The sequence below is a fragment of the Camelus dromedarius genome, chromosome 8 (assembly GCF_036321535.1).
Source record: "Camelus dromedarius isolate mCamDro1 chromosome 8, mCamDro1.pat, whole genome shotgun sequence".
In the NCBI taxonomy this organism is placed as follows: domain Eukaryota; kingdom Metazoa; phylum Chordata; class Mammalia; order Artiodactyla; family Camelidae; genus Camelus; species Camelus dromedarius.
The window spans coordinates 35767795-35793970 of record NC_087443.1 but is presented as its reverse complement, the minus strand read 5'-3'; the positions used below and the strand labels follow the sequence as shown (position 1 = coordinate 35793970).

Here is a 26176-nt window from a genome sequence, read left to right as displayed (position 1 = left end):
GCCAAGTTTAAAATGTCCAAGGAAAAGCAACATTCAAATCAGGAATGATACATTGGCCTGGGGGATTGGTCAAACTGTAAATTTATTAGTTTGCTTTTGAAAAAAGATGGAAGTCTCACTGCACACCACAAGTAAAATGAAGAAATATCTCTTTAAAAGGTCAACACTTTGGAAAGTAAAATCACTATGCTAAGTAGTTTTATAAAACATTTTATTATGACTAGAGTTTTCTTCACATGAAATTTTTTGATAATGACAAGATTATTCAACTGGTCTAGCTTCAGAATATATGTATAGACATGTGCTATCACTTCAATTGTCCATCCATTGGGAGGATGACTGGTACATCTGTGGGATAGCATGGGAGTGCTTACAGACCCACTGGGGCCTGGTTAATGCAAATGTGTTTGGGGCTTCCATTTTGGGTGGGAGGTTATATTTCTGTGGTTTGCAGTAACATCTGTGCATAGTTATTGCTAGTCTTCATGGTGTAGAATGGGTTTCAGTAATACTACCATTCACTTTTGTAATTTTGTATTTACAATTTTGTATTATTTTTCTTCATGAAAGTCCTCCATATTGCATAAGCTTCAGGTCCCATGAAACAAGGAAATCCTCATCTATATCTCTGAACACTGCATCTGTTAAGCATTTTTACAACTACAGGTCTCAATGACATCAAAGGACATTCACAAATTTTCTAGAACATTCACAATACTAAAGATGACAATAAGGGTACTTCAAGCTAAGTGATGACAAAAAAATAAATCCCAAACCAATAATCCTCCAACCACCAAACAGCAATAATAATATCCAATAATTTTCAGTCAATATCATTTTCAAGAACTACACCTAACCAAACAGATCAATGAATAAGTAAATAAACAATACATAATTTTTTTAACTAATACACTTTCCACATAGCTGGATAATAGAGCTCTGTCTACATTTTATTCATAAAGACTTATAATTCAAAAAAGCTAAAGTTCTTCTGAACAAAATACCCACCTACAGGCCAAAGTACACAAAGTACATGAAAGAAACACAAATGCATTCATTCACATGATGCTAAAACTCTTCATAACAGAACTTCCAGTCAAGAAGACACTCTGCACTGAAATGGTCCCCCATTCTCACTCATTGATTCTGCCTTGAAACCCTATGGAGACTGAAAATGTAAACTACATTTTCCTGCTATGCAATTGTTCATAGTAAAGTGTTACAAGATTATCCTTGGCTGTACGTGTATGAAACCATTTTTTCTGTAAGCAAAGACATACCACTATTTGAAGTCACACACACACGCGCGCGTATTGACTCCAGTCTAAATAATCTAGTACTTCACTAAATCCTAGCTAAATAACCAGTAATGGAAAAAAAAACATGAATATTTAGCACAGTGAGAAACAGAAACTAGGTCCACATTATCACTACTAGATACTAGCTGTGTGACACCCTACATTTATTTAAATTCTTTCTGCCTCAGGTTTTCCATCTTGACAACAGTTTTAATAAACCCATGTCACTGCGTTTTTGTAAGATTGAATATGAGTTTGTACATAAGGTTTCCAGCTCTCATAATAAGCAACATCCATTATTTTTACCAATTATAAGTGTTTACTACATTTCAGACTATAAATAGTATGATTAGCCCGATTAGTGTCATTATTGGTATTTCTGTTATTAGTAAAATAAGAACTAGCATTAACAATGACAATAATAATAATAACTGTAACTTTTAGGCTGCAGTGGAAATAGACCATGCTTAAAGTAGCAAATTCAAATATTTTATATGCCAGATGACTATGATATGAATAAAATCACAACAGCGGATGGAATAAAAGGCAAAGTATGCCATTTACTTGCATAATCTGTATCACCTCAGGAAGGTGCACATGAGGTTACACCAATATCAACTGAGAAAAGAAGGATAATGTGATGGCCTGGGAGAAAATGGATTTGCTCATCCTTCTGAGTACAAAAGAGTAGAAACTGACTGAGAGTGATTATCTTTATTCTTTCTTGACAGCTTAATTAGGCCCTCTAATTAGTCACAATCACTAAGCACTAATATTATCAACTCTGCTTCCTGCTGGATTGGCTTCTTCTCTAGTCTGATAACTGGTTAGAAAAGTTAGCTGATCTAAACATTGTCTTTGAATTGCGAAGAATCTTAACCTAGCAACACAAGTTTGACTTATTTTAAGATGTGCCACCTAGAAAGTTGAAAAGTCACTGAACTGGGCCCTTGGCCCTGTTCTCATCACCATTTACTACCATCCACTCTGAGCTTCCTCTTATGTATCTCTTCCATTCTTTGGGTGTCTCATTCTTCTCCCAAATATTAGTCATTTCACACTACGTCAGTCTCATCTGTCATCCTTTGAGAAAAGTAACCACCAAATTCAAGTCAAGGTGTTTGAGTTTATACCCTTCCTCACTAAACATTTCTTACAAAGAGGAATTCAGAGAAGGTACTGCTTACATTAAAGATATTACTTTCTAACTGCAGAATTGCAAGTAGTCAGCCTGAATAAGTGATCACTCAACATTCTTCACATGATATACAAACCCAAGAAACCATGATGCACCTAAGACCCTGTCTGTGTCCTTCCAATTAACATTTTCTCTCAAGCCAGAATTGCCTAATTATTATATTTAGTGCAGTAACAAATTTTATGTCTCTAATTACAGGTTTATGTAATCTTAGGAAATTATTAGGTGATCAGATTTCTAGTCACAGCGTCTCATGAAATTCCCCCAATGAATACACTGCAGCAACTTACAAAGGTTGCTGGGATTATGAAGATAGCACATTTAACTTTTATCTATTTTATCTGGAAAAGTTTGCTCTAGATTTTTGTCAGATATCATATTTTTTCTTTATCTATTGCATTGGTTTCACCAGAAAAGTTTATAACTATTTTTTTTTCTTTGAAATCCATCTATGGGCACTATTTCTAGCTGTAACTCACTACTTTACAACAGCTGTAAATAAGCAGTGAACAACATTATAAGTAAATAACAGCATTTTTAAAGAAATATATTTGGCCCTGTCTCCACTATATTCAGAACTGAGTAAGTGGCTCATGTATTCTCTGAACTAATTCCCTCCTCACAGGGTATCATCTTCAGCCCTCATCACCCTGCAAGGCGCTCTTTTTTATTTTTTCCTGCATCCTGGTGCACAGGGAACACTTTCTCTAAGTTTAGAGAACATTGCAAAACACAAACATGAAAGACGACCAAAGCATTTTTGCAAGTAGTGCAAGCTTACCCGACTAATGTTCCTATTTCCTTTTCTACAAGGATTACCTGTTCTGTATTTGAGGACTCATGACTAGAGAGGCAATGTTTGCTTCACAGAGTGTCTGCAAACCAGACAACTCTAATGAACATTCTTAGACATGTGATTACTTTCTATGTCTGTGAAGTGGAGATAGTACTACCAGACTGCCTATCTTCTAGAGCTGTGCTAAAGACTTTGAAAACCATAAATCATTATATAAAAGCAAGGAATTATTTTTATCATGATTAAAATGTTTGCTCATCTTCCTTGAGTCTTTAAATTCTGCTAACGCTGCCAGCTGAGAGGCGTACATTTCTCATGAAAGATGGATAAATATCATCAGCATACCCAAATGAGTCCACTTAGTCTTGAGAATCTAATCCCTTAGTTATAATTATCTTGGTTGCCATTCAATCTAATTTAAGAATTCTAGTGACAAGGCACTATAACATACACTTTTCAATACGCTGGGGGAAAAATGCACTCTGCCCTCAAGTTGCTTACATTGTAGTTATTATAAGACAAATGAACCAGATCGCCATTTTACAAGAAGAATAGGGAATCTCGATCATGAATGATTTAAATAGTGAAAAAGAGCTTTTAAATGGTATTGACTGCTATTTTAGCAAAGTAAGAGCAAAATAATTTTTTAAGACTAATTGGGTTTAAGGAAATGGAGAGTGAATAAAGAATTGAGAACTATCAACTAATTGCAAAAAAAATAGAAGGGATATTAGAGTGTAAGCAGATTAAAAGAGAAGCCTGATGACAAGAATGAATTTTGGCTCAAGGTTACATGAAATTGGGTCATGTGAATGATATATGGTCAAAGAAACATTATATCTTGTACCAGTTGAAGAATGTTTTAAAGGATTTTTAAATTATTTCCTTTTTTAAGTTGGGATAGTCAGACTGTTCTGTCCTGGAGAAAGTAAATCTGTCTTCTGTCAAGAAATGATTCCTCTGAACCTCAACACTTGTCTTTAAGGCTAAGGAATAAAAATGGAGAAAATCTGAAAACACACTAGGAACTTTTCAGCCTATCTATATAAATCTGTCTCAAAATTAAGGGGCTATGACTTTACATTTATACTAATATACAATTACATTCACAATAGCACATATGTCTTCATCAGTCATTTTGCAATTAAGACATACAAATATTTTAGCTACTATAAGGGATAGTCAAAAAATAGAAGATTCTGTTTCTGTTCCTTAAGATTTTACAATTTTGCTGGGGCACATAAAATTAGCATTAATGAAAAGTTTTCTCAAAAGTTCTGTGATGGTACACAATCAACTGCCAAGTAACTAAAAAGGCAAACAGACAAGAGCCATTGTATATATAAATATTTTCTAGTATCAAGTATTTCATAGCATTTTAATTTATGCTCAAGAACACAAAGAAAAGGAAAAGTTTCCAAATATGCCAGAAATAGTCATGTTCACCAAATATTACATTTGGTCTTCTATGTTTCCCAGTGCTTTTGCAGTTAGGCAGCACAAGGTGACAAGTTCTAGCCAATGGCTACCTGTGGAAGGAAACTGTTACTTCTCAGTTAAGGCAGTAAAAAGCCCATGTGCACTTAGCCAGTTTCTCTTCCCCTGCCATGGGCACCAGTCTTTCTCTTCTGCTGCCATGGCCAATAGGGAATCTAGCCATCACACAAAATGATGTAGCTAGAAAATTGGAGAGCCTCTCTACTATCAGCTTGGATTTCTGAGTAACTCTGGAATAAAACCCCCCTCACAACTAGGTTTCCCAGCTGGGGATATATATATATATATATCTTAATTTAGCCTATCTTGATAGAACAACAAACTAAAGCCATGTAAATGAAGAAAAAGGCATGAACTGTCAAAATAATCTTAAAGACTCACCTGAAACTTACTTGACAAATCAGTAAAATTTTATCTGAATCTACCTGGAACAAAAACACATTAATTCCATTAAATCAGTGAAAAACTAAAAAATAAGAAGTGACTGGTTTGGGGAGATGCGGTAGGGTGAAAAATAAGATAAAGCTTTGAGAGAGTTATCACCTTGTCTTCTCTGTGGTATGTGGCACATTCATTTCTACACAGACTCAGAGAAGCTGAGCCAGAGTAGAAGCATTTTACCTTTAGTCTAAGTACTAACCATCCTTCCTTTGTCTCCCTAAGAAGAGCAATCATGTCAACTACATACTACTACGTGGATACTGCATCCAAATGATGATACTACTGGTTAGAAAACAAAACAGTTTGATTCATCAGCAAGTTAATTTTTATATATTTTATCAAAGTTCCCTTGCTGTTGATTCCCTCTGTCCTGGGTTTTTATTTTTCCTTTCTCCTGCTTCTCCCCAAACAATTCCACTCTTAGTACTCATCTCTTTTCGGCACTGCACCAAGGAATAGAGCCTGCATTAACTTAGCCCCACAATTTGGATATCAAAATGATAAATACAATGATACGAGACCAAGAAAGTTACCCATGCTTAAAATCGTAGCAATATTTCAGCAAAAGAAACAAGGAAGTTTCAATAGAAGAGGTTCCTTATTTGCCTTCACTCTCTCTGGCCAACACGATAGAGCGAATGCAGGAGAAATTATATCTAAGTAGTTGTGTGTATACTGCAACGTGTATCTTTGTTTCTAAGACTTTTGATGAATTCTTGCTTAAACTTTAATTGGAAATAACAACTTTATTACAAACAGATTCCTCTCTAGCAGATAAGCAGGTGTGAGAAAGACTATTTAAGATTACTGATAAGGATCATCCACTGGGCAATGATTCTAGATTCATGCAGGGTTGTAAAGATTTGGTACACAGTCTTAGAAAAAATACAGGAAAACGTATTTATCCTACAAAAAAAAATCTTAGGAAACACCAACCCACACATTTCTCTACCTATTTCTCTAAAACCAGGGTTCAATCCTTAGAAGGAATATTGGAGAAATGAGAAAAGGGAAGGGAATAATGTGTTGAGAACCCACTAATGGCAATCACTTTTATATATATATATTATCTCATTCAGTAGCATAAAAAGTCTGAGGTAGGTGGATAGTATTGTTATCCCCATTCTACAGATAAGGATGTTAAAGCCCACAGAGAGTAACTTGTTTAAAGTTGAACAAGTAATAAACTTCATTCAGTTCAATTCGAAGCCCATTTTCTTCACTGTAACTTATAGTATTGTATATCAGTTCCTATAAGAAAAATAACTTACTGAAAATTACTTGCCAGCTACACACACTAGCAGTGCTATTCCTCAAAAGAATAGTCTACTTAGGTTTCAAATTAATGATGCTAAATATCAGTGACAGAATGACTAATATTTTAGCATCATCTCATAAAAATATCTATGATTAACTCTTAAGGATAAATACATCTTTTTTGCCTTGGTACTTTTTTAGCCATTATTTCTGTTTGCAAACTGTGTGTGTGTGTGTGTGTATGAGTGCGTGTGTGTGCGTGTGTGTGTGTGCGTTTAAATATAGAACGTTAAGGTAGTCAAGTTGAGAACACCAAATATAAGGGGGGGAGCATTTAGATGAACTCAATAGAATGCCAGTATTTTTAATTGTCTCATCAATTCAGGATCATCTCTGCTCCTTTCTACACTTTTCCCTGCATTACCTGGAAGCTACCCTTCCAGAATTCCTTGCAAGCAGGGTTCCAGATGAGATTCTGCTAATGAAGTGAACTTGTAAGAGATTTGGAAAGCAGGAAAGGAAAAAAAAAATCATCATTCTTCTCCAACAATCACTGGCAGGCAGGTGTCAGACATGAAGTTTGCCTAGGCTTCAGGCAGTCTGAAAAGCACCAGCTTAAGTGCCTAGGTAGCCAAGATCAGCAGCAGTTTCCTGCATTTTTCCAACTTTTTCATCTGTTGAGAGCTAATGAGGATTTTCTCTAATTGTCTCCTAGGCTTTCCAACGGTATGTAAGCACCTAATTTCCTGTAGTTAATTACTTCTGGCTTGGAATATCAAGAGTGGTTCTGATGTTCCTAACCAAACCCTGACCAGTGCAGTATGCCCAATAAGAATTCATTATCAGACCATAAGAAAGACTTATTTTTAACAAAGGCTTATGTAGAAAGGAGGAACAGAATGTGGATGCATGAGACAGTATATAGCAGTGCACAGTGAGAAGTGCTTCATAATAATTGTGATGTAAATTGCATAACCAATTTTTTAAGAGGTACTAGTTCCCACTTGATATATTAAAAGATTTGGGGCAATAACAATGATCTGAGGCAGCAGATATAGATATAGCAGCATATGGTAAACATTTATGATTTGCAAAAGTTAGGGCTCTCAATCAAGGAGTTAGATTTGTTCAAGAAAAGGTATGAGTCCTCTAAGTTCCAGTAGAGAGGCAGGATCAAAGATCACTGTAGCTGACAGAGACAGACAAATAAAAGGGAATCTGCTGGGTTTAGACGCAGAGGAAGCTATCACTGCCAGGGAGCTATAAAGTGGCACCACTGAAAGGATTGTGATGAATTAATATCTGCCTTAGTTTTAGATAATGCATATAATGTGGCTCTACCCTCTGACCAGGACTCTTTCCAGAATAAATATTTGGGCATTTGATATGTACAAAGTCACACATACAGCTGGCATGAGCCAAGTGAGGTTGACCTGTACTATATATAAAATCTTATATAATCTGTGTCACTAGAAATTTCTGTTGGGAGGATGTATAGGCTAGAAGATCTCTAAGGTGTTGAATGTCACAAGGTCTTTAAAAAGAAAGTTCTAGAAGGATCATGCTAGCAATTAAACTAATACCCTCTAGTAGGACTCCTCTAGAAAGGAACTGACTTGATGATATATTTATGTGCACATTTATACTCTGTACAAGGACACACGCGCGCACACACACACACACACACACACGCACACACTTTACACCAACATAGCAAAAAGGACATATCTATCTGGATGGAACTATAGTCACATCCCACTATGCATGCATTCATTAGCAAAATCACGTACAATATATCTGATATTTTAACCTTTCATTTAATAGTTCGTTTCTTTCTTTTTAGCCTTTGAGTTATCTTCACAAACCTGTTAATCTATCAACTTTTTTTTTTAATGGATATGGAAAACTACTTTCTCTTTACATCAGTCTGAAAACTAAATTGTTAAAATTCCATACATTTCATTATGATTGTATCCTGTAATCGCTGCAATCTTGGGTTGCTGGATCTGCCTTTTGTCCAGAACTACACTATGTATTAGCATTCCAGTTAGGTTTAATTTCATTTTCTACAATAATCGTTTCTTTAAACTCTATAAATAAATATGCAGAGCATATTTATTGCTAGTACCATTGTAATTGAAATTACCAAACTCTAGGGAATTTTTATGGACTTGTAAGGTTCAGAATAAATTATTTTTAAGAGAATTATAGGATGTTTAAGTTCACAGTTAAATTTTTATTGTTTATAGTTCTTCAGTTATTACTCAGCATTTCTGTATACAATTAAATGTGCAAGCTTTACTGTTAGCAATTCTCTATAACATCCCTAATGAGAACAAAGTAATTTTGACTTGTTCTCCTTACTCAACAATTTGTGTTTTAATTTCTGTCCATGTCAAAAAGGTTATTCACAGAAGCCAAAGGAAATGTATTTCTTAAGGGTTTGTTTTGCTAACTTGCATGGGGAATCAGAAATTCAGTTAGAATGAGTTGTGTTTGCGATTCTTATTAGAATATGGGTGTATAATATTCTTGAATTAGGTATGGAAGATGATAGTTATTGCAATCTCACATACATAAGGTGAAGTGACTTATTCTAAGTCAGGGGGCAGGATGAATTCTCTGGAAATTCATACATACATATTCACAGGTAACTTTCAGTTAGATTTGAAAATTATGTGAGGTAGGAAGGACTTTCAGTAAAGAAAAGGAGTGTAACTACACAGACCCTCCTTGGAGTTGCAGAAGAGTCATATAATTTTCTCAGTTTCCATATGCCACCAGCACCTACGGACCTACATAGCAAGTCTCATAAAACACAAGTGAACATGTGACATCCACAAAGCAAAGCAATGCCCATGATTCCATGACACAAGGTATAAGGTTCAAGGCACTACTATTCCTTCTCACACCTGAGAACATGTCATTGCTTTTTTCTCTAGAAGGAAAAGGTAGCAGAGGCATATCAGGAGATACAGTCTTCAACTGCAGGTTGAACGTATCAGAGCTATAGCCTTGGGTAACTCATTTGACTTCTATGACTCTCTGTTTCATCATCTGAAAATAAAGGCTAATACTTTCTACCTTCTTCGAGTTGTGATAGGAATAAAGTGATATCATAAATGACCAATATGGGATTAATATCCAACATTTATAAGCAGCTCATAAAACTCAACATCAAAAACCAAACAACCTGATGGGCAGAAGACCTGAATAGACACTTTTCCAAAGGGAAAATGTAGGTGGCCTATAGGTACATGAAAATATGCTCAACATTATTAATCATCAGGGAAATCAAAATCAAAATCACAATGAGATATCACCTCACACTTGTCATAATGACTATCATCAAAAAGAACACAAATAGCAAATGTTGGCCAGGATGTGGAGAAAAGGGAGCCCTTGTACACTGTTGGTGGGAATGTAAATTGGTGCAGCTGTGTAAAACATAGGTTTCTCAAAAACTAAAACTAAAACTACCATATGAACCAGCAATTCCACTCCTTGGTATATATCTGAAAAAAGAAAAACACTAATTCAAAAAGATACATGCACCCCAATGTTCACAGCAGCAATATTCATAATTGTCAAGATACAGAAGCAACCTAAGTATCCATCAACAGATGACTAGATACAGAAGATGTGAGGTATATATATGTGTGTGTGTATGTATATATATTTTATATATAATATATATTGTATGTGTGTGTATATATTATATATTATACACACACACAAGGAATACTACTCAGCCATAAAAAAGAATGAAATTTTGTCATTTGCAGTAACATGGATGGACTTGGAGGGCATTATGCTAAGTGAAATAAGTCAGACAGAGAAAGATAAATACTGTATGATATGCCTTATATGCAGAATCTAAAAAAATAAAACAAACTAGAGAATATAACAAAAACAGAAGCAGACTCACAGATATGGAGAACAAACTAATAGTTACCAGTGGGGGGGGGCAATATTGGGGTGCTGGAGTAGGAGGTACAAACTATTGGGTGTAAGATTAGCCTCAAGAATGCATTGTACAACATGAAGGATACAGCCAATATTTTGTGATACCTGTAATCGGAAGGTAACCTTTGAAATTGTTTAAAAAAGAAATTTAAAGTGAAAAAAGATACAATGAAATGAGGGGATTTGTAATCAATAAAGGTATATATACAGGCATTGATTATTTTCTCAACCCTTTATAGGTATAGATTGTCTCAATCCTGTGGCAGAAAAAAAAAGAAAAGAAATATTGAAATATATTATGGCAGATATGAACTAGATCCTTACCAAATCTGCTTCATCTTCTTCCTGGCCTCACAGAAAGTCTACTTTTCTCTGTTCCCTTTCAGTTAGAAATTGCCATATGATTGCACTGTAACCAACGGAACATGATGGAAGTGATATGGGATACTTCCAGTCTCAGTTCATGAAAATTTCCCATTCCAAGTCTTTCACGCCCTTTCCACATCCAGGGGTAAACGGAGAAGACTCTAAGGTCCTAGAAAAGGCTGAGCCAGAAAGGAAAGGAGGTATATCTCTGAATGACCAAGTAAAAATCCTCTTACTAACTAGGGACAGTAGTTTCAGATTTCACATGTACAACTTATTTTATATCATTTAGTAGTACCTTAAGGCAAACAGAGATATAGAAAAGCTAAGTGTCAAAAGAAATAAGTTCTGGGGATCTAATATACAGCACAATGATGATAGTTAATAATATTGTATTGTATATGTGAAATTTGCTGAGTGAGTAGATATTGAGTGTTCTCGCCACAAAAACAAGAGGGTAACTATGTGAGGTGATGGCTGTGTTAATTAACTTGATTGGGATAAGCATTTCACAAGGTATATTAAATCATTACTTTGTACACCTTTTAAAATGACATTGTACAATGTATAATATATAATTTTTATTTGTCATTCATACCTCATAAAACCTAGGGGAAAAGAACTCCCCCAGAGCAGGATGTCATTCAAAAACACATGCCATCAAGAACATAGATACAAACTATTACTGTCATGTTTTGACAAAACACTATTAATAATAATAATTCCTTATTTTAGAGAATTAATAGGCTATGCAGATCTTTAGGGTTTGTAGAACACTTTCAGTTTTCTTGGTCATCCTGGAGGATCATAAGGGGACTGAGATAAGATCTAACTTTCTCAGCACCATCATTCCTTTCCACATAGCCACTGCTGCTCTTGCTGAAATTACATGTTCTCTAAAATACAGAGGTAGCCATCTGTTTCTTGACCAAAACAAAGACAAAGACAAACAAAAGCCAAACTAGATAAAGCATTCTTTAAAAAGCCAAAATACCAAATCTAGATTTAAAACGTCTGCAGTTACCCTGAAATCTAAAATCACTAAATAATAAAAACCATGAATGTGATTTTCTCACCTTGAATATTCATTAAACAAATATCATCCTTTTTGCCTTTCTGCCTTCTACTCCTTTTTTCTCATTTTGGAAAGTTTTTGCATGTGAATTATAGTATTATATGTTACACGCAGCACTTAGATGAATCCCCTCTAGCTCACACCTAGTATAGAGAAATACGTAAATAAATAATAATATTATAATATAGAAAAACCTGCCTTTAATTTACTTTTAAAATGAAGGGTAATGGTAAAGTAATATGACTGTTTTGGCATGGGCAAGATTTCTTTGGACAGAGAAGATAAGATAGGCTTTGTAAATATGACATTTACTAGAGCATAAGCTAAGATTAAGACAAGTGAAGAATAGCATCAGATAGAAGGTGTTGTATTTTAGGAACCAAGAACTTCATAACCAAAAACCTGTGGGCTACACAAGAGCTGAACAGGAAGCTCAGCTTAGCTATAGCATGGCAGAAATGATGCCTCTAATGCTGCAAAAAAGATCTCTATCATACGGGTAAAAAGTTAAGCTTCTATGTTTGTTGTTACATTATGGAATACCTTTATGGAAAAAAAAATAATGCAGTCTACTGGGAATTTCCTGTGTAACTCTGAGTTCATAATGTCATGAGTCTTAAGACTTCTATTGATTTGTTGTATAATGTAAGTCACATTATTATGTAACAAATCAGTTCCTCACCCATAAAATTGGAATTAAGAAAAATTACCCAAACAAGAATGCTGCGAAGAATAAATGACAACATTGCATAGTCAGAGTAAAGCTCTGCCTAAAGGCAAAATAATACCAGGAAAAATTGTCACTGCACCAGGAAGCATAGATACAATAGGCTAGACTTTTGGTTTACCAACAATATCGTGAGAATACGAAGCAAGAGCAGAAAATAAGATAATCTGTTGTATTTTAATCATGTACTTTAGCTTCATGTATTTCGGTCTAAAGAACAAGGATTATTTTCCGAAAGATTGTAATAGAATGCATAAGGAGATTTTTTGCTTGGAGGCCTTCTGATTTACTCCACTAAACTTAGATGGATCTTCATTCAAATATCTCAAAGACACGCATAAAATACACATTTAAAAAATACTATGTGAACACTCTCTGAAACCTTTATCAAGAACCACAATAGCATTTGCCATCCTTATCTATCAAGAAATATTTCTTATCATGAAAACCAAATCTCCCTTACTTCAAATGTAGATTTTTCTTCCCATATCTGTTACTCATAATCCATTTGGTAATATGTTTGAAGCAGCACCACAGCTTTCTCTTCCCTGGTCTAAGTAATAAGCCCTTCCTTTAAAATGAATCCTGTCCCTTAATTTACCACGGTGAAATTTTTGTTTATATAAGTGATTAGGTACCACTGAATGGCAACCACTTCTGAATGAAGATGCTTTGAGAATATTTGTGTGATCTGAGTACTTATTTTTCCCAGAAAATCATTATGTATTCATGAACTGTGAATAAAAACCACACAGGACACAAGCATGACAAACAGTTTTCACAAGCTACATTAAGCAATATTCCACAGAAGAAAAAAAAATTTTTTTAATATATACATGTATTTATATATTTGTGTGTGTAGTATTAGAACTATTTAATGACAAATGAAATAAATCAATCATTTTGACTTAATATTGCCCATTTGATATTCATTGAGCAATAGACCATACACTAAAAACTTAATAACCTCCCAAATCATTTGCTCATATTCATTTTATTCCTTATCTAATATTTCAAAGATAATTGTTTCCTATAATAACATTTCCATAATTCATTTCAGGATCAGTGATCAGTCAACAAATTTTGTCAGGTCTCAGGTCACAAACATGTACATGAAAATGCTTACTGCTTGAAAGATAAGTTTAATTTTATTTCAAGTAAAGAAATTTAGATAATAATTTAGATCAATGTTCCCCAAACTAACCTGATATAAAGAATCTCCCGACCCTCTTCCAAAAAAATGTCCATGGTGAGGGCCAGGAATAAGTATGTTAAGAAGTACTCAAATGATTCAAAACTGGGGAACACAGATTTAGACTAAATTCAGTTCTCCTAGTCATTCATTCATGCAGTCAACAATTCATTGTTTTATTCATTCAAACTTGGCACACTTGTGTGTTACATATAATAGGATAAATAAAACATATTCTTAGTATCACAAATAAGGGCAATGAAATAGAATAAATTCTTGACTGAAAATATGTGCAGGGTTGCAGTGGGTACACAAAGGAAGCAGTTGTCAGTTCTACGTAAGAGGTTGGGTAAAGGTCAGTTCTGGCTTCACAGAGAAAGTAGCATTTGAACCAAATCTCAAAAGAATAAGTGTTCACTAAGTCAAGAACTGAAGAAAGAACATCCTACTAAGAGACACTAATGCTGGCACCATTGTGCAGAATAAACTGGCTGAGTATGAAATTAGAAAACAGATCTTTTTTTGAGACTATTTGGAGAAATGATGAGGGCCAAACAAAACTAAGCTGAAGCAGTGAAAAATGGTTACAGAAGAGGAGAAGAAATGCAAAATTAAGAAGGAAGGATTAGAGGAAGGGAAATGGGGGGGAGTGGTCTGTATTGGATACAGTTTCAGTTATGCAAGATGATTAAATTGTAGAGATCTGCTGCTACACAACATTGTGCCTGTAGTTAACAATACTGCATTACACACTCAAAATTTGTTAGGAGGGTAGATCTCATGTTAAGAGTTTTTAACCACAATTTTTTTTTAAAGGAAGGAATGATTGGATCTGATAACTGATTAGATGCGAGATAAGAGGGGAGGAGATAAGAGAACCCACAGTTGGGCCCAGTCTGCCTAAAACCAATAGAGATGGTATTAATATCTCCAATGGGTACAGTGAATAAAATAAAAGAGGACCAAGTTGGGGGAAGAGTCAGGAATTCAGTCTTGCACATGTAAAGTTGGGGACATATAGGTGGATCTGTCTATTAAGCAGTTGAATACATATACATATACATATACATATACATATACATATACATATACATATACATATACATATATGTCTGGAACCTTGGAGAGAGTACTGAGTTTAGAGACATGAATTTGGAAGGCAGCAACAGGTGAATAGTGTATGAGGTCTTAGGAGTGGTTGAAATCATACAAAGAATTTTATAGCTTGAGAAGCAGTCTAAGAATGGAACTTTGGAGAGTATTAATATTTCAAAAATGAGCAGGCAGGGATAAAAAAGAGATGGGGAACAAGAGGAAAGTGATATCAGGAAAGCTAAGGGGAGATAATTTTAAGTGAATGGGTCCTTGCCAGCAAATGACCCAAATATGTCAGAAAAAGAAGAAAATAAGCTATTAGATTTGGCCACTGAGAGGTCAGTGATTGAGAAATGGTATGAGTTGAAGAAGGAGTAAGAGATAAACTAGGAACAGCGAAAGTAGGCTCTGGTCTCAAACTGGATTGGTAAAGAAAGAAGAGAAACAGTAGATGGCTGTGAAAGTATACCCTTTTTAAAAAATTCAGAGAATCTCAGAATTTGAAAGATTTTGGGAAAGTATTTCCTTTTACCCCAATGCAGAAATCCCTTCCAAAGCTTCCCCTACAGGTAATTGTCCAACCTCTGCTTGAGTATTTCCAGGAATAGGAAGCTGATTAACTCAAAAATAGTTCATTATACTTGTTTTTGAACTGTAATATATATAGAAAATTACATATGAAAGATGGTTAATATTCATAAATTGAATACACCTATGTAAGCAATATCTAAATGAAGAAACAGATACCACAAGCAGTAGAGAAGTCTACAATCCACCCCCTCACCAAGAATAACCAGTATCTTAGATTAAATATATAGATTAGTTCTGTTTGGTTTTGAACTGTGTATAAATAGAACCATTCAGTATACATTTTGTGTGTCTGGCTTCTTTCACTTAACATTATGTTTGTGAGTTTCATTCATATTGTCATATGTGATTGATATTTACTCTGATAACTAAAATATTTCAGTGTGTTAATATGCCAATTTATGTAACTATTGTTCCATTGATGGGCATTTCTTTTTGACACTATTACAAAGAGGGCTACCATTAACGCTCTAGTACATGTTTTTGTGGTTAACATATACACACATTTTTCTTGCTTATACACCTGGAAGTAGAATCACTGGGTCATAGAATATGCATTTGTAGATGCTTACAAAATTTTTCCAAAGAGGTTGTTTCAATTTACACACCTACCAGTAAATCATGAGAATTTCAGTTGCTCTACACCCTTGTCCAACACACAATAATTTTCTATTTTAGCCACTTAATGAATCTATTGTGTTATCACTTCATTTCATTTGCATCAACTAATGAAGCTGAATGACTTTTCACATATTTATTGACAATTTGGATATATTATTACATGAAGTGTCTGTTCAAGACTTTTACTTCTTTTTCTATTGGACTGTTTGTTCTATTCTTTTTTTATTTGTAGGAGTTCTTTATATAATCTAGGTATGACTCATTTATCAGCTATATGTACCGAGAATATCCTCTCCCACTCTGTAAATGTCTTTTCATTTCCTTAATAGAGTATTTTGATGAACAATAGTTCTTGGTTTTAATATAAACCAATCCATACTATTTTTTTCTTTTATGATTAGTGCTTTTGTAAGAAGTTCTTGCCTACTCCAAGGTATAAGACTTTCTTCTATGTTTTCCACTATGTCTTGCTATTCTAATCATCCTGTCTACTGTGTTCTTTTTTTCCCTCATAACTTATTTGTATTAACCAAAATTTTTATCATTCCCTTTATTTCTCTCTATTAACATTTTATTTATATATTCTTTAACCATTCTTCTAGAGTTTACCTGAGGAACTACATCATGCATTCTTGAGTTAGTTCAATGTAATACAATTATTACTTTTATTGTCTTCTCCATATTGCTAAACCACAGAAGTTTTTAACTCCATTTACCTCTTCCTGCCTTTCATGTCATCATTGTCACTATTGTTCTATTCTATAAGTATTTTAAACTCCACAAAACATTACTCTTATTCTTTAATATAATTAATATGTTTAATATGCATTTACACTTTCCAGTGTTCCTCTGTCACTCTGATATATCCATGGTTCCATTGAGGGACATTCTTCCATTTATAGAAATTCCCTTTAGTATTCCTTTAGCACAGGCCTGATAGTAATGAATTCCCTCAGTTTTTATTTTGTTTTGTACTGGGGGGGGGGCTTTTTTTTGGTCAAAAAACATTTTTGTTTCTTTATTTTTATTAGTTATCAAATTGTAAGTTGGCAGTTCTTCACTCTCAACACTCTACATTTAATTTAGCTTCTAACTTCCCTTAGTTCTCAAACTTATTTTTGCTCTTTGAGGTAGTAAGTCCTTTTCTTTGCCTATTGGTAAGATCTTTTTGTCTTTGGTTTTCAGCAGTTTTACCATTATGTACCAATGAATGTTTTTATTTTATTTATTCTGCTTGGGTTTTGATAAATTTCTTGAATCTGTGTGGGGGTGTCTTTCTTAAATTTTGGGAAATTCCTGGCCTTAACTCTTTAAATAATGCATTTCCTCCATTTGTTCTCTCCTCTGCTTTTGAGATTTTATTTATTTATTTATTTATTTATTTATTTATTTATTTATTTATTTATACAATTATTTAAGAGCTTTATTAACAGGTGCTTGCAGTTTGTTGACTTTTTCTTTAAATCAAGCTGTAAACTTTTATTACAAATTAAAAATGAGGTTCTTAATAATCTCAACTTGACCAGAAAAGAAACAACTTAAAAACCTCTAAAGGTGTATTGATAAAAACCAGGCTTTTTTTTTTTTTTTAAAAACACATCTGTCATTACCAGAAAGAGACGTCTTCAGGTAAAAATAATAAAAAACCCCATGCTACATAGATAATGCAGATAATTCTAGTTATCTGGTCAACAGGCATAAAGCAAGCACTTAAGGTCTTCAGCTCCAATCTTTTGTTCATTTCTTATTGCTAGAATTTCATAGTCATTTCTTCTTGTTGGATGAGTAAACCGGATGATAGTAGAGATGGTAAGCTGGCACTTATTCTGCTCCACCTGGGGAGCAGACCAATTCTCAGCTGGTGGATCCGCTGCTTTTGTCTCTGCCATCTTGGGGTTTGGGGTTTTCCGGGCATCTGAGCAGGTAATTGAAGTTGCAGTGGTACCGACACTGAGGTAGCTGCTGACCCTGAGTCTCATCTCCTTGATTTTCCTTCCTCATCTTCTTCACCACCATCCTCTCTGGGCTGTCTGTGGCGGGGAAGGCCCCTCCAGAATCGTGGTCTATAACCCCAACACATATTCTGTCTCACTGGTCTACCTTGTTCTCCTGCACCCCGGTTGTCAGCACCCTCCATCAATTCTCCCTGCATAGGAGGGTGGAATACTGTGGTCAACACCCATAGAGTCTACGCACGTAGTAAGGTGGGAACCTTCGCCTGCGGTAGGGCCGGCGCTGCTGGCCTGGCCTTCCAGAGCACTCTCCCATCCCTTGTTCTTTTCCCCACTCTCACTATTCTGGTAATTCCACTGGTAATTGCGTGGAGGACCCCTGCGACGTGGATAGCATCTATAATGGTTATGGTCTGCTGCGTATTTGCTGCCTCACACTGCAACTTCACCAGGGCCTGTAACACTTGCTGCCTCTGCACCCTTTTCTCCTTCAACAACATCAGACTCTACGGTCCCTCCATCTCCTCCACGGTGGCGAAGGTACTTCCTGGGGTTACTCTTCTGTATGGCAGTCTGGTGCACAAATACACCTTCCCTGGTATCATTCCTGTTGATGAAACCGTATCTGTTTCTTACGTGAACCACTTTACTGTTCCCAAAACCTTCCTTACGATGATCTTTTTGTCCCTGCCAGCAGGCACCTCAGTTGTAAGGCCCCTCCCGCCCCCGCCCCCGCCCCGGGCCGCAGCTCCCTGCAGCGCTGCTCATAGTTCTGGGCTTGGTGTCGGCAGCGCTGAGGGCGGGGACGGTGGGCGGCTGCCGGGTCTCTGCCTCACTGCTCATGGTTGCGGTGACGGTGACGGTGACTGATGCTGGCTGCGGCAGCTGCGGCTCCTCCCAGGGTATGACAGTAACTAGGCTGGCGGTGCTGGGGCTGCTCAGGACTCTCTGGGATCCACTCTCTGCTCCCGCTACCAATTGAACTTGCTTTGGGGACTTTAATTTTATATGTTAAAATTGTTGAGCATATCCCAAATATCTTTCACACATTATCTGATTTTTCCTTCTCTTTCTATGCTGATTTTGGGTGTTTTTCAATTCAGTAATTTTGTGGTCTGTGTTCTACATATTATGCTTCTCCATCAAATTCTTAATTTCAGATAGAGTTAACGTCAGCTCAAGAATAGCCGTTTTATTAATGTGTATGTATTCCCCATTCTCTGATAAAATTTCCTATTCATTTCTACCAAGTGTTTCTTTGGTCCATTTTTATTTCTATTTTCCGGAACATTTTAATTAATCATAGGTATTTTGAAGTCCTTGTCAATTGTGTGCAATATCTGAATCATCTACTTGTTTGCTTCAAATGTTTTTTTTTCCTTTTGATTATTAGTCATAGTTTCACCTATTTGTATGTTTAATTACTATTTCATTATATGACAGAAAAGTATGCATAGAAGAACGTCAGAATCGCCAAATGATATCTTCCACCAGAGAAGATTTCCTCTTTCTATTGTTGGGCTGATGAGAGGCTGGCTGATAATTTCAAACTAATCAAGGATTCAGCTGGATTGGGGCTTGGATGAAATTTTAGTGCGATATATGTGATCTTCTTGTTTATTTCTATTTCTAAGCCATGACACTCCCTGGACTTTGATTCAGATCCTGGTGGATATTTATCTTCTCAGCCCTGACAACTATTTCCTCAAGCCCAAACAACTAAAAAAAATTGGCAAGTTTCTTCAAGAGCTCTGTATGAGTTTAGCATCTCCCTCCTACCAAGTCCTTTTATTTGTTTCTTTCCTGAAACCAAAAGTCTGCAGAAGCTTTCACTCTGTCTTTTAGAAGCTTTTAGTCTCACCCTCTTGCTTCTCATATGGCCTCAGGACACAGTAAACCCGGTGGAGAAAGCTGGCTGTGTGTTTTAGATCCCTTAAGTTTGCAATTTGTCATCCCAGCCTTATACAATCATTAAATTTTTTGCTGGCTTTTCTTACTCCCAGAAGACACCTTCTGCCTGGCCCTAGTCTAACCTCAGACCACACTCAGAATAAGTAAACGCCCTTAGGGAAAAAATGACAATCAGTAGCATGGCTTAGAATGATTTCCTCCCTGAAATTTTAGTTCATTCAGTCCTTGTTGCTTCAGCTTTAGGAAGTATAGCTAATTTATTTAGATTGTTCTAGGTATTGCAAAAGAAAAATTGGCCTGACATAACCTACCTGGAAATGAAAAAGCAATTATGTTTTAATAGCTCTACTTGTTTTCGAAACTCTTTAGATTGAGACAAAATTGACTCTCCTTCATTTTCCACTTTTTGTCTTAATTTTGAAATCTGGAACAACATAGAATTATTATATTCTCATATATTTCTCCACCTATCTGAAGGATTGTCTCCTTTAAATCTCTTTCTTTCCACAGTAAATGTCAACAAATTCCAAACGTATTTTTCATACATCGTTTACAACTTGGTCACCATCTTCATGGAACAATCCAGTTTGTCAGTAACCTTCTTAATATGCAAATATGGACAAATATGCTAGATGCTATTATTAAACTCAAAAAGGAAAAAAGAATCGTAAAAATAATACAGTTATGAAAGAAGTTATCTGATGAATTGTTTTCAAAATCACATGAACAAGAGCAAAAAAACCGCAAAGACAGAAGGAAAAAAGTTATACATAATAGAGATAAAAACAATGAGTTGAAAGCTTCCAAAATGAGTAAAAGCTCATGAAAAATGTTAAGCATAAAAAATACATTTTATTCTTTTCAAACCCTTTCTTCACAGATGACATCAATTTATTCTCCCAATTCAATCACATTTTATAAATGAGTTAACTTAGAGAATTCTGCCCAATGTAAAAAATGTAATTAGTGGCAGAGATTTTCTTGGTTCAGATACAGATATTTACTACACGGCTATACTCCAATCTATTGAATCATCAAAATAATGCCAAGTAAACACTTTTAAACTTTACCATAAAAATTTAGCTGGAGAGAATGACCCTTTGAAAATGTAGACAATTCTCTTATTTAAAGAGAAAAATATATAGTAGGTTCTCTCTTATACCAGCTAAAGATGTGTATACAGAACCACAAAGTACATTTCCTAATATTACTAAGGTTTTTGAGAAGGGAGATGAGGATTTCAATATATAGAAATCTCTGTCTATCTCACATTTAAGAATCAAGCCACCCAGTAAAATGGTCAGTATTTTAACAAGGTAGATTTAATCCTAAAAACATGTAGCTCTCTACCTCCCTCTTACATGTTAAGCAAATATCTGTGCAATCGATCTCCTCTTTTTAAGTACTTAGGGATGCATTTGGCACCTGAGGTGGCTACTTTGAGCTTCTAAAAATATGTTTGTTTTCCCAGAGCTGTTGTTGCCTTGACAATTCAAAGATACATTTGCAGTTACTCTGATTTAGAGAAGAGGGATGTAAATTTGGCTGTTTTGTGTTGCTTCTAAGAATCTCTCTACAAATCAATGCCATTTAAAATGTTCTTAACTGAACAAGTTTAAAGCAGCATACAATGGCCAAAAATCTTATATTTGAAAAAAAAAAAAAATCAAAGCCCAAAACCCCCATTACCTATAGGTAGGAACAGTAATGGTCTGTAAAATGTAAAACAATATTTCAGAAACTAATATTTAATTCCACAATCAGAGATGAGATTGGGGGGAAAAGTAACCCTGAGAGAGGTGCCAGTTTTACTTAAATTGAGGGTAAGGGGTAAATGAGAGCAGAGCTGGCTTGAGCCTGGACCCAGGTTTGCCACCTGCCATAACAAAGATGGGAAAGAACCAGAAAGGTGAAGTTGGAGACCTTTCAGACAAGCTTCCCTAACTTTATGAGACTGCATACTTGGAGTTCTGTCAATGTTTAATATTTTCTCAAAGTAAGATACAGATGAAACTCTCCAGTCCAGGAAATTAGATGGGCCCAAGATGCCACTAGGAGGCAAAGGAAGCCATTATAAATATTGGGAAGTTTGAGTTAATGCAGAGAAACTGATATGTTGCCTGGCACCTTGTAAGTGCTCATTACTATTGAGTTGAATATGAAGTGAATTGTGGGTTTACTACAAGCATACTTCCTGAGTTAGGAGGCCTGGGCAAACAGGGCCAAAAATTAACTCACAAATTCAAAGCCATCTATTTTTAAAATGCATGATAAGCAACACAGGAAGCTTTTATAACTAGCCAGCAAAATCTGAGCTTTCAATCAACAATTTATTTCATGGAAGGTGTGGAGCATGGAAAGGATCCAGAAGCACAGATGGTTTTTTACATCTGCACATGCAATTTCCTTTTTCTCCGTCTTTATATAAACCTCTCTCATTTTTTTTTAAAGAATGATAGAATTTACCAGTAAAATGCAGCACTACTTACTGCCTCTGGAAATGTTACTCACCTCCATATCACATTTTTAGCAGCAATTTAACTATTTTTCAGTAAGTGTAGAGAGATGGGGGAAAAAAACCTTATAAATTCCCCCTTTACTATATCTTGAATAATTTCAGACGTTTAATTCCTCCAGGGATCTAAAACTTTTCAAGTATTTAAAGTAAGCACCTTTCTCCACTCTTATCCCTAACTACTTTCTTAGGATTAACACTAATTTTTCATAGAATCTTAAGACCAGAATGAATCTTGGAGGTCATGTTAGTGCAATGCTCTCCTCAATAGGTAGGCAATGAAGGCCCAGCAGGGCTAGTGACTTGCTCAAGGTCACTTTGCTGATTAGCGCAGGGGTACTAAGAAAAGCACACTTGCATCACAATTCACAATTACAGAGCCACACGTATGAAGACCAACATAGAGCCATGTCTCTAAAAATTTATTTCCAGGACTCCATCAGGATGCAAAGCCCCTATTCTTCCAAAGTAAATCAGATTCATTTGAGGACGTAAAGATGCCTGATTTTCAAAATCCAAGGGTATTTCTCAAAAATTTAAATAGACATATCATGTTTCATAATTGGATATAATGTACAGTATGGTAACTCTACTTAAAATGACAACAACAATAATAATAATATTGGATGGAATGAAATTCCAGGTATCCAAACATTATATAGGAAACTGGATTGGTGAGTTTTGGTAAGGAAGTAAATAACATAATACTACAACATAAACTACAAAAATGCTTCAAAAGGAATATTCAGTTTAACTTTAGAAAAATACTCTGTTGAAACAAGCAAAATTAGTTATTAAGTTCTCTGACTGTCATGCTAATTAAGCTAGCCTAGACTTCTCTTCTGAACTCCAGAATTGAGCAAAGCCCCTCCCCAACACCACCATTAGGCTATACCAGACCTCCACACCCTTATTAAGGCTAGCACCAAACTCACAACCAAAGCAATTGTGAACCCATCACCCTCGCCATGTATCCTCTTCCAGGGAATGCCCACATCAGGACACTTGTGCATCCAGAAACCTAAACTTCCTTGAGACCTCACTCACTCCCATTTCTAATCCCTTCACCAAATCCTATCCTTGTGCCTAAATGCTCTTCAAACTTGATGAATTCTATCTCCTAGCCACCACCCACATCCATACTGCCTTCTCACTCTCTAATGGATCCTCCAGTACTTCCTGACAGTTTTGTACATGTTCACTCTTGACGCTCTTTTCTCCAGAATTGTCTTTCTATAAATACAAATCTGTTCCTGTCACTTCCCCACTTAAAATTCTTCATTGGCTTTCAATTGCTTTATGATAACAACATAAACCCTTTAAAAATCTCTCAAAAAATCATAAAATGGCCTAAAAGGAACTAATGATGTGGCCCCAACGGCCTCTTGGACCCATCTCTAAAGGGCCTTCTTCCCACCAGCACCCCCAGTCCCATCCTGTAATTGCTAGTCCAGCCATCCTGGGCCCCCTTTCCCATGCCTGCCTCTGATTCTTTGCTCAGTGTTACCCTGACCTGAAGCATGCTTCCTCCCACTTACACTCATCTGTTCACACATCTCAAATCCCATGAAACTTTCTTAGGGAAGTCCACCATGATGTCCCTCCCTGCAAGACCTGTTTCCAGTACTTTTCCTCTACAACCAACATCAAAATTTATAATAATATATTTGTATGATGATTTGTTTAATGTGTATCCCCTTTCTAAAATATATGTTTCTATTTATTCACTTATCTCACTAGTGCCTAGAACAGTAGCTAGCATATAATAAATGTTCAATGATCGTTTATTGAATGAATGAATAAATCAATAGAGAAGAGAGAAAGGGAAGAAAGGAAGGGAAGAAAAAGAGCAGGAATGATTTATACTATAAAACCCACCAAGGGTTTGTAAAGGTCCATTTCAGGCTTATATGTTAGCTCAGATAACTGAGGCTGGTAGAACGTTTACTAGATTATAGACCACAGTCACACTCAGATCAAGTCTATCCAAGTTATCCAAACTTCAGTCAGTTTAAAGGCTTTCCCTCAGGGGTAAGAACTATGTACAAGAGGTTTTTTGTTTTTGTTTTTTTTTTTTTTTTTTTTTTGTACTGAAAGCCAAAAAAACTAAAAGCCCTACATAAAAATGCTATTTTTAGACTTTTTACTGAGCTTAGTTAACACCATAAAACAGGTATAAAGAATGACCTTTCTCCAGTTAAACTCCAAGTCCTGGAAAGACTCGTGTGTACTTGTAAGACTCTAGAGCTACAGTGCCTACTAACTGGCCAATATACAATGTAGAAAGCTCTAAAGCATGATCGCCATAAAGTTTGTGTGTATGATTTTGTGTCTCTAAGGAGGTGAAGAAGGAAATGATCAGCAAAGAAGTGACAGAGGGAAATACCAGCAAAATGTTACTCTCCTTAAATTATTTAGGAAAATGGAGTCAAGGCAATTGCTGTGGCTTATAAATTTTTTTTCTGATTTTTTTTAACATCAAATTCTCAAAATTGAGGATGAGGCCAGCAGGCCAAATATAATTGCGAGAGTGCAAAAGCAGAGAGAGACAAAAATGTCAATGTAATGCAGCAAAGCACTTCATTAGATTATGTGACTTGGAAGATTGTTATAAACTGGCTCCCATTAAGAGTTTTCTGAAATTGGGCTACAATTTCTAAGACAGTCTTAATCCACTTCAACTAGAACCTACACTATAAACTTAAAGTCACTGATAATTCATACAATTCAGGAGGACAAGGTATAATCCATATTTATGAGTTTTAGAGACAAGATTTGCATTCCCACTTTGGTTTCCTTCAGGCTCTGTTGGCCGTATTTTTTTGTGTGGGGATATACGCAAGGTTGATTTATGAGCACTTGCATAAGAAAGTCTGCTTTATAGAATGAGAGTCAGAGTCCTAGGAATTGAAGAAACCACCATAAACACATACTCCAGTGTCCATGGCCCAGCTTACTGCCAACTTTCTGCCACAGATACAGAAAGAACACAGTGATACAGCAGTGCAGCGCCTAAATCTAAGATCTGGGAGATGTGCAATCTCAGATAAAACTTGTATATCTAGGTTTGGGAAGCCCTGAAGAAGTAATAAATCTACAAGTATCTCCTCAGAACCAGGACAGACAAAAGAGAAAGCAAAGTAGTTGCTCTCAAGTGTCTGTGATATAATTGGGAGGATAAGACATAACTCTATAAGATAGTCACTAACACAGCAGCATGTAAGAAGTACTAGGGGAGGAGTAAAATTTTACATTGCTACAGTTCAGAGAAGGACGGTCATAGAAATTTGGAGGTTTTATTTTTTCCAAAGTCTTCAAACAGCAGGTAGAAGTTAAGCTGGCTCCCAGCAGGATCCAGAGAGGTGGGGAAGAAGTAGCAAGAGGAAACCAGGATGAGTGACAACCCCAAATACTTGCATTTCTTTATAAAGTGTCCCCTTCTCTCAAGGAAAAAAATCATCCATGTTACATAAACTAGTAGATTGTTTTGCAAGTGAGAGACATTTTCTGCTGTATTAGGTTTTGAAATTGTATTTTTCCATTTATCTTACAGCATTTATATGGGGGTGGATGGAGAAGCATCAGCAGGTTAATTTCTTCCTTTCACAGAGATTTTGCTGTTTATAATTTAAAATAGAACAACTGAACTGTGGAATAAAATTGTGGAAGTCGGGAATACAT

The 26176-nt window shown here is 35.7% G+C and overlaps 2 protein-coding genes and 1 pseudogene across 9 annotated transcripts in view; 1 reads left to right on the top strand and 2 right to left on the bottom strand.

Moving 5' to 3' along the window:
* The window catches only part of CTNNA3 (catenin alpha 3), a 1350697-nt gene that overhangs the window by 895755 nt on the left and 428766 nt on the right, over positions 1-26176 (bottom strand). The gene's annotated exons all lie outside the window — the stretch shown is intronic.
* Positions 1-26176, top strand: part of LRRTM3 (leucine rich repeat transmembrane neuronal 3) — a 165772-nt gene that overhangs the window by 121487 nt on the left and 18109 nt on the right. The window lies entirely within an intron of this gene.
* Positions 15615-19562, bottom strand: LOC116155778 (Y-box-binding protein 1-like; annotated as a pseudogene).